Source organism: Notolabrus celidotus, chromosome 6 (genome assembly GCF_009762535.1).
Source record: "Notolabrus celidotus isolate fNotCel1 chromosome 6, fNotCel1.pri, whole genome shotgun sequence".
Classification (NCBI taxonomy): Eukaryota; Metazoa; Chordata; class Actinopteri; order Labriformes; family Labridae; genus Notolabrus; species Notolabrus celidotus.
The window spans coordinates 34,114,155-34,124,637 of record NC_048277.1 but is presented as its reverse complement, the minus strand read 5'-3'; positions in this window follow the sequence as shown (position 1 = coordinate 34,124,637).

The window sequence follows — 10,483 nt, the reverse complement described above, 5'->3', positions numbered from 1 at the left end:
AAATAACAGTTTCACAGCCACTCTTGTAACAGACTCCGGCACAGGCTCAAGAACAGGTGAGTGATTCTATAATTAGGGGTACATTTCAGACCAACAAGTGAAAATATCTGTACGCTTTTTGGCTTAATATTCTATTTGTTTCCACAGTATACCCCTAGATTGTGCTAAATCCATTAATTGGCAAACTTAAGCTCTAATGATTTCTTAAATATTCAAATCAAAATAAACACCAGGTTTATTATTCTGTCAACTGTGTTATGGACAAAAGTTGTGTCATAGAAGACATGAATGAGACATGAATGAAGTACTACGCATTCGATGAAACAATTGTTTGCAGCGTCTTGGGTCTATTCATCCATGGTTATGTTGTTGTTTGTCTAACTGCTTTGAAAATAAGATTTTTGAGCTGACAATTGATATTTTGTGGGATATAACACAGTTGACAACAAAATAACACAGTTGACAGGACACCTTAGGAAAAGAAGAGAGAAACCTATCTTTGCAACAACAAAAAAATGGATTGATTTTATTTTCAATATATAATATATATATATATATGTATATATAATATAATATAATTATATTTATTTTTTGATGGGTAACAGTTGACAGGAGTAACACAGTTGACATTTCCTCCATTTTTGGCCTTTGTGCTGGCTACAGACATTGAAGATGTCACCACATGACCATGATCAACTCATATTTCTGTGTGCTTTCTTTACATTTTTGTCATTAATTAATTAATCAGAATCTAAAATATAAGATAAGATAAGATAAGACAAGATAGTCCTTAACTCGTCCCACAACGGGGAAATTCAAGTGTCACAGCAGCAAAGTAGACAGTCCAAAAAAATATAAAGCAAACAAGAGCCTATAAAATATCAATTATTAAAAAGTTATTAGCAATTAAAATTAAAGAGGTAAAAATAAGCATATCTTAAAACATATATATAGAAAGGTACTTTACAAATGCACACACATGCAGTGAACATGCTTAGGGAGAGATGTCAGAGTGAGGATACTGCCATCAACCAGCGCACCCAGAGCAGTTGGGGGTTTGGTGCCTTGCTCAAGGGCACCTCGGCAGTGCCCAGGCAAGTGAGCCAGCACCTCTCCAGCCACCAGTCCACTTGCCAAACTTCGTCCATGCTGGGACTCGAACCGGCGACCCTTCGGTTTCCAAGCTAAGTCCCTATGGACTGAGCTACTGCCGCCCAGAACGAGTTACCTAGTGTTGTTATGGTCTCCTGGAAGGGGTGTGACATGTTGTCCATCAAAGAAGAGAGCTTTGCTATCATCCTCCTGTCAGCCACCACCTCCACAGGGTCCAGTGGGCAGCCCAGGACAGAGCTGGCCTTCTTCACCAGTCTGTTCAGCTTCTAAAAACATCTAAAAACGTCTAAAACATATTCTGGTTTGTTTAACACTTTTTTGTTCATTACATAATTCCATATATGTTCTTTCATAGTTTTGATGCATTTTGTATTAATCTACAGTGTTTCAAATAATTAAAATAAATACAAACCCTTGAATGAGAAGGTGTTTTCAAATTTTTGACTGGTAGTGAATTGTAGAACTGAACCACAGCTGCTGATGAAAGCAAAGTCAAACCCACTGAATAAGCTGTGCAAAACTTCCAAAGTATCTCATAGTGCCTTTATTTTTCAATAAATACACAGTTGCATGTCACTGCATGGTATCATTTTATATAGACTACTATGCAATGCCTGAGCTGTGCAGCAGGGGGCGTATTTGACCTAACAATAATGCATTTGATCCTCTGTTGGTTTATTAAGGTCTGTTCACCTGCAGTTTGATCTATACAATAAAATAAATATTTAAAAGGCAGTATGCAGAAAGCTATTAAGGTGTCAGGTAACTTTTCAGTAACTGTTTCATCTCTGTGAGTTGCTTCTGCAAAGACAATGACAATTTTGAACCCCTTATTTCTCCTGATGTCATGTGAATGCATATGAATGGGATCAATTAATACCAGACAGAATTAACAGACTATAGCAATTTCTTGAGCTGCCAAAAATCAAATGTCATTACGTAAACTAGTGGCCGTTAGCTCCCATGCCTCTGGGCCCTGAGATATTGCAGATTTGGTAAGCACTATGGTACAGTCAGCACAGCAACAATACAGCAATGTTGAAACATTTTCTTGGTGGATGTTAGATTTGAAAGCCAAACACCAGATCTAAAATATTGTTGATGTTGAATCAGACTGACACTTTGGCAGAACATGTGGACTGTAACGTTCTGGAGGGTGAATGCACCGGAGGGGATGACAGCTTCATGCACTGCTGAAGTCCTCAAGTTTCTGGATGAGTCATCCTGGCATCTGAAGTCACGGCAGGTTTTAAAACAAGAGTGTCGTTCTCCCGGACGCTGGGTGCCAAGTATCAGGGTCACGACCTTAACCGCACGGGTTGAACCGGATGGGGCAGTGAAGGAGTGACAGGTGAGGAGAGCAGCTCTCATGGCATGAACCCAAAGTGCAGAGACTTGCTTTTCTGAACACATCTTCACAGATTTGTTTTTTTTCCTTTTGCAGCATGTTTGGATTCCTCAAGTGTTTACCTTCTTTTTTATTCTGCACGAACACAATGTCAGTGAAGGTGAGCGTCGGAAGCACTGGTTACCTCAGTGTGCATTCTGATCATTCCTCTCAAATGTGCAAACAATAGGTGTCACAAACAAGGACACCAAGAAAGAGATTCCTCAGAGCTCCCTGCATTGTGTTGGGTGTGTAGCATTCATACTTCAAATCCCAAAGAGGTTTGTTTTGAGGTAATAAAAAAGACATCCGGACCAGCTGAGTGTCAGCTGAAAGTTCAGTGCTGTGTTATGCTTTCAACCATACTGAGGTGGAAGAGAGGGGAGGGAAAATAAACTCTTTAAAGTAGAGATGAAAACATATAGCTTTGGTAAAGTGTGAACAAAGTCTAATTAAAGCACTGCAATCATTGCTTTACTGATGTATTCAGCAAAATGTGCACAAGTTATGATGTGTCAAAGCATGCCTCGTATAAGTAAGAGTTATATACGATGTTGTGCTGGATTATCATTAAAGATGCATCAGAGCAGCACTCAAAGGTTAAAGTTACAAGACTGCTTGTAGGGAAGTTGATGTAGTGTATTGTCTGTGATTCAATGTTAATGAGATGTTGATGTAACTGGGAAAGAGATTTGTGATTGTGCTGTTCGTGGCTATCAATAAAACCATCTATCAACTATGATTCATAGAGTGTGAAATCAAAACAAGCTTTACATAAAGAGAAGGCCAAAACCCAGGGGTGTGTCCAGATGGGTGCTCAATGGTGGCATGGCCAATCCTTGAAATCTGATTGACCACCTCTGATGCCATAAAAATTTGATAGGTTATCGTCTTGATATCTAGATTTTATACTGAAACCCTCCCTTGCTCACCCCTCCCATCTGTGAAGCTATGGGGGCCTTTGAGGACAAGAAGCTGCTGTGCTGCATAATAAGTATTCGCCTCCATTTTTCAAGATTTCACCATCAAAAATGTTTACAAGTACAAATTATTTTGCATCATATTTTATCATATAGCGTTGCAACAGATTGCATTCTATCTTTTCACATGCTACTGTATCATTTGGCGTCCTATCCTTTTGTATTATATTAGAACATTGCACATCGCATCACATTGCATTGTTTCATATCAAGTTGTATCATATGAAATCAGTTTGCATCGTACCCAAAAATATTGTATCTTACCTTGTCGTATAATATTGTATCGTATTGATCATATCATGGTATGAAATTGTTTTGTATCAAATTTAATTGTATTGTATCATATTGTGTGATATCAGGTCGTATTGTGTCATATTGTATTGTATCGTATCGTAACGGCTGTATTGTTTTTTTTTATCATATTGTATGGCATCGTAATATAACATGTCGTGTTGTGTCGTAATGTAACATAAAATAACATAACGTAACATAATGTAATATAACGTCACGTAATGTTATGTAAAATGTTGTGTTGTAACATAACGTCATGTTGTTATGTAGTGTAATTTGTCGTGTTGTTTTGTGTCGTAACGTAACATCATTTAACATCATTTAATGAAATGTAAAAAAAATGTGTTGTGTTGTTACGTAACGTATCCTATCGTAATGTTAAGTGTCGTGTTATTTCGTAAAGTAACATATCGTAAAGTGACATAACTTAATGTAACCTAACGTAACGTAACCTGACGTAACGTGTCCTATCGTAATGTGAAGTGTTGTGTTGTTTCGTAAAGTAAAGTAACGTATTGTAAAGTAACGTAACGTAACCTGACGTAACGTGTCCTATCATAATGTGAAGTGTTGTGTTGTTTCGTAAAGTAACATATCGTAAAATAACGTAACTTAATGTAACCTAACGTAACGTAACCTGCCGTAATGTGTCCTATCGTAATGTGAAGATTCGTGTTGTTTCGTAAAGTAAAGTAACGTATCGTAAAGTAACGTAACGTAACCTGACTTAACATATCCTATAGTAATGTGAAGTGTCGTGTTGTTTCATAAAGAAACGTATCGTAAAGTAACGTAACGTAATGTAACCTAACGTAACGTTACCTGACTTAACGTGTCCTATCGTAATGTGAAGTTTTGTGGTGTTTCGTAAAGTAACATATCGTAAAGTGACATAACTTAATGTAACCTAACGTAACCTGCCGTAATGTGTCCTATCGTAATGTGAAGATTCGTGTGTAACGTAGCGTAACGTAACCTAACCTAACCTAACCTAACCTAACGTAACCTAATGTAACGTAACGTGACTTGACGTGACGTATCGTAATGTCTTGTGTTGTGTCGGTTTGGAACGTAACATAACGTAATGTAACATAACGTAATGTAACATAACGTAATGTAACATAACGTAATGTAACATAACGTAATGTAACATAACGTAACGTGATGTGACGTGTCCTATCGTAATGTGTTGTGTTGTGTTGGTTTGGAACGAAACATAACGATATATAACGTAACATAACGTGACGTATTGTTTTCCTTAGTTTTGCATTCTGACCATCTGTATTGTATCATATTTTATTTTATATGTAATATATAGTAGCTATAGTGTGTTTTGTATAGTGTTTTATCATACATCCATTGTTAGGTATTTACAGACCTTATCCTCTTCTGGAAAGAAAATACACAACACATGTTCTGCATGGTGAAGCCAAATATATATATATATATAAACTTTTCGCAGCTGAGCAGACACAAGGGCACTTGTGTCTAAACCTTCATCACTGTCACCTGAACCTTTAAAATAAATGACAGCTTTTGTACCTTTACTTGTTTGATGGTCTCATTGTCAGAAACCCTGAAGTTGGGACAAAAACAGCGGCTGCAGCATGTCACTGCTCAATAGAAACACCTGCTCCCTCCACTCCACAGTCATGGGCTCACGGTCAGACAGAGAAGGGCAGTGTGAGGGAGAAAGTAAAGGGAAGACATCCAGCTAAACATGGAGGGAGATAAATGAAGCTCAGAGAGGAAGAGAAGAAGAAGAAGACAGGGCAGTACAGCAGGGATGGGGACTGAATAGAGGTCTGGTTCAGCTCCTGGCAGGCCCTAAGGGACAATCGGACGGAGATGCGGCCCAGATCCTGGCTCTCCTCCACCTCCTCCTCCTTCCACTTCCTCCATCCTCTGCCAGCAAAATCACTATCAAGCCCTTCCATGTCCTCTCATTTGAAGCTCCAGCCAGGATACGAGATCCGGGGCCCGCTGTCTCACCCTCTTTGTTTCTTTCCTGTCTGCCTGCTGGATAACGGGGCTTCGGAGCCTCCGCACACAGGACCTAGTGATGGCCGACTGGCTGCCCAGCTGACCTCTCAGTCCACTTGGCCCTCTTTGATAGAAAGGGAGTCATTGTGTCTGCTGTGTGTCCCAACAATGAGCAAGTTAATATGAGCCAAGTATTTCCACAGGGCTGAGACTGCTGTCCCTTGATTCCAGCCCCCATACATCAGACCCATCGTCTCTTGCTGCACTGCTTCCCTCCTCTGATGGTCCTCATGTCGGCTCTGGAGCTGAGGCTTGCTGGGCTGGACCATGTGGACATGGTTCTTGGGTCATCCGACACATAAATATGCTCAGTGGTTTAATCCTGTTACATAAATTTTCAGCCTCGTATTTGTACTTGTTGGATTATGGAGCCGGTGTGCCTGCAGGGCTATGGAGCGATCAATGAATCAATGACACCTGATAGACAGTGAGCATGCACCCACTTTCGTATCATGGATTCAGCCTGCTGCTGTGGACGTTCCAGACTCCAGCGGTTACAACCACTACTATCCACCTCACATGTGTGCCTAACATGAGTCTGGTACTGCTGGAGGTTTCTGCCTGTTAAAGGAAGTTTGTCCTTGCCACTGTAACTTGCTAAATGCTGCAAAGTGCTCTGCTCATGGTGGGTTAAGATGAGATCAGACGGAGTCCTGTCTGTAAGATTGGACTGGATCTTATCCTGTCTTAATATAACATAGAATACAGTCTAGATCTGCCCTGTTTGGAAAGAGTCTTGAGGTGGGGGGAGATGCAGGGATACATGCAGAGAACAATCAACGCAGCAGGGTTTGAACACATTTATCTCTGCTGTTAAGTTTGCCATTTTAACATTAGGTCAAATGAGGACGGACTTCCTTTTTGAGCTAGCTTCAAGTGGCCATTCAAGGCACTGCAGTTTTTGGCACTTCTGCTACAGTAGTATATAGTAGTAGCAGTATTCGTCCTTCAAAGTATAATGCAGGTGAATTAAAGACTTCACATACTGCAGCTCTAAATGGGCTTCCTTGTATTTGTGTTTTAAAACAACATGTCATGATTGTCACAGTTGGTTCCAGCCTACAGGCAGAGTGAACAGGGTGGGGCAGGTAGAGATAATAAAAGTGTCAATCAAGTGTCACCTCAGCAGATACTGGAGATAAACTCAGCATGGCTTTGCAAAATATACAGACAGCTCTGCCAATTGTGATTATTTGTGAGTAATACATCAGTGTTTTAAGGTGACAGTTAAAATGAATCAAGAAAGTTTAAGGGGGATTGGTGCAGGAGTTAAAAAAAAAAGAAGATAATGTAGTCACAAAATGATGCACAAAGTTTGAGCTAGCTAAAGTTTGAAGTCTCGTGACCTGTGAACACTTATGATCATGGTTCTGCAAAAGCATTACAAAGCTCTGACTCCAAAGAAAGGTGGAGTAGAGATCTTCCCATGCCAGTTTCACCTGGACATTTCTGCACAGACGTATAACATCATACTGCAGAGTGTGCAGAACAAGGTGGACAAAAATATGTCTGCATAATTCTCAAGAAGGCTGCATAAACTCCAGTTTTGCATGAAACAGCAGACTTGATTCACATTACCTAAAGTTTTCTCTTGTGCATGAATAAAAGTGTATGTTACTATCACTGTGGCACAGATCCCTCAAGAGACTATGGGGGGACAGGTCAAAGCAGGTTGGGCTGTTCAGGGGTTGATGTTTCCAAGCCACATGTATAACCGATCTTTACTACTGACAAGTTTCTTTCCAGAGGTGAGGGATTATCTCCACACGACAGGCTCCAGCTCTACTGATCTGCCTCGAGTGTAAACACGGGTTCAGGATTTGACACATGACAAGGCTGCAACAAAAAAACGATCTCTGTGGGAAGGCAGGAACTCACATCTGACATTCCTCTGTGGATAACAGGAAACAGAGTGACAGGCATCTGTAGGTTTCAAGTATTTGTGGGTTTTCTTCTGTTTTGAGGTGGGTCCCTGCAACAGTCATTATCATATACTGTAGATATAAGTGTGCTTTTTACACTTTAAACTAGCTCATAGGAACAAAAGGTGTCAATTTTTTTTCCATTCATGTCACAATTAGACAGTTAATGTTGCAACATCTCTGCCATTACCTTCAAAAACTGCAGATTTGAAAGTCTGTGTAACTGTATTCCCAACATTTTCCAGTTTGCACTGTTTTTTTTATTTCAATAAAGCTCCAGGGAAGCAGGAAATCGATATCAGCTCAAAATAATGACATTACATTACATCAAATTTCCCTGAAAATTGAGTCAAGTTATGAGCATGTCAGCACACAATTATTTTTCTTTCATTGTTACCAGCGAATGTCGATCGTGCAACATTTGACCCACATATTGAGACTTAATAACCTCATTCTGGATGACCAGGCTGGATCAGCGTCCACTAATCCTAAATACCACATCTGGGAGCTGCGGGCGCCCAGATCCTTCTCTGCTTGTCTGGGATAAACAGATTCACAGCTGAGAGATTTGAACCCAGAGCATGATGTCGATTAAAGCTGGACTTTTTTATTTATTACATTTCGGCTGTCAAATAAGATGACCTGAAATGACTCTCATTTCAGATTGTATTTTCAAAGATCTTATGAAACACATATGTCCTCATGGGCTTGTGCAGTATGAAATATTGAGTAAGGTTACATTTTGCTGTGTTGCTAACTGAGATGTTTTATGGTCTTAGTCTTGAAGGCATTAGGAAAATGCAGCAAAGCAAGACATGGTATGCTGATGCACAAAGCATCTTAGAGCATGTAGGCTCTGTGCAGGATTAGGAAACTCAGTCTCAATGCAACATGCACTGAAGAATGTATGACTTCAATTCAGATTCAATTAGACGTCATCATAAAAACTGGTGAAGACTCCATTCAAAGCCCCAGTGCGTTAGCGTTAGGGGGCTTTGCTGCAATGAAATGAATATAGTGTTCATAAATAAGTAGTCATGTGTGTACCAGCAGAAAAAAGAGATGTTATGTTTTCACTGCTTTACACTGAGCCCTTTAATCCTCACATGGAGCTGATCCTTTTCTGAGTCGCCTTAACTGGACAAACATAACACCTGCTATCTGTTGGTTTGCAATCCATAACCGCTTTGTTAGATTCCTCAAAGTAAGGGAAAATGTATAGTGAGCAGGTGGTTATAGGAATAACAATCCTGACAAGGTGAGCAGGACCCTAACGGAATCTAACATTTTTGCCACATTGTCAACAGGCAGAGAAGAAATGTGCTGAACTCCTTTAAGCAGATTGATAAGATTCGCCTCTGCTGTTGAGAATTAATTACCATTGTCAGGAGGTTTTGACCAAGTGGCAACCTTCAGCCACGAGAATTGAAGCCAGTGCAGAAGTGTTAAAAACTGCAGTTCATCAAGTGTCCACTTGAGGCTGGCTCTGGAAGTACAGGAAACCACATACACAACCATTCAAAAAAGACGATCTTTACAGCAGAAATAAACATGTTTACAGACTTGTACAAAAAATGAGTTTAGTCTGAATAATGCAATTTTGAACATATTAAATTCCATTTTTCCATAATAAGAGGCACAGCTGATTTGATTGACAGGCAGGAACACAGTAGCTATTTGCGAGGAGGCTCAAAGCCCGCCTCTTTACCTCACACTAACTCAGAAGTTAGGTTGAGTTCTGCATTTCCAATATGGCTCCCGCCGACGATTGGCTTCAAAACAATGCTTCAGAAACAGATGGGTGACATCACAGATACTACGTCCATTTATTAACAGTCTATGGTTTTGACCAATCAGAATCAAGTAGAATCAAGCAGGGTGATTAGTGAGAAAGACATCTATCTAAACACACTGGTCCTTTAAGTAAAACTTTGACATGCTTGTGTATAACTTTTCATTTACTGTTCCTCTGTGTAACACTTCTAACCTACTGGAAAGCTTCTTTCTTTGAATAGCTGTGGTCTCTTTTATTTTAAGGATAAGAGATCACAGCCAAGGTTACATTTATATATTTGAATTATATGTACTTTATGTGGTTTTATTGACTCAGAATAGCATTAAAACACTATTTACAGTTTGCATCTGGAGATTGAATCAGTGATAAAAATCCAATTACATAGACCTACATTTACCTGACGTTACAATAATCAATATCTCATTTTTAGTAAATATTCATCACATTGTTGATCGGATAGGTACGGAGCCCCCTAAGGGTCACGGCAAGATTTTTTTAAGGAAGACTTTTGTGTTCCCTCGCAGTACTTTTTTCTCTTCGTGTCCTTCTGATGTAACTGTACCTTAAAGGCACTATGAGGAGCTTTTCACCAGCTGAGAAACAGACTGAAACCAACACTGATGCCTCTTTATGACCTTCAAAAGCAAACAAAACCATAAACAACAACACTGATACCTTCTCTGTTGTCATTCTTAATGCCTTAAATCACTCATAGGGGGTAGGTGTCAGACCACATGATTGACATTTGGCTTTAAAAACATCCTTTTTCGGCTGTTTTCATGGCAAATCATCACATTGAGTGATAAATCTGGCTGTTAAAAGACAGCAGGGTAAGGTTTTTTGTTGAAAACACTACTTTTGCATGTACAGAACAAGAGATAAGAGGTATCACTTTGTCCACAGTGGGGCGCCAAAATTGATATAAATTAAAAGTTCCTCACAGCAGCTTTAA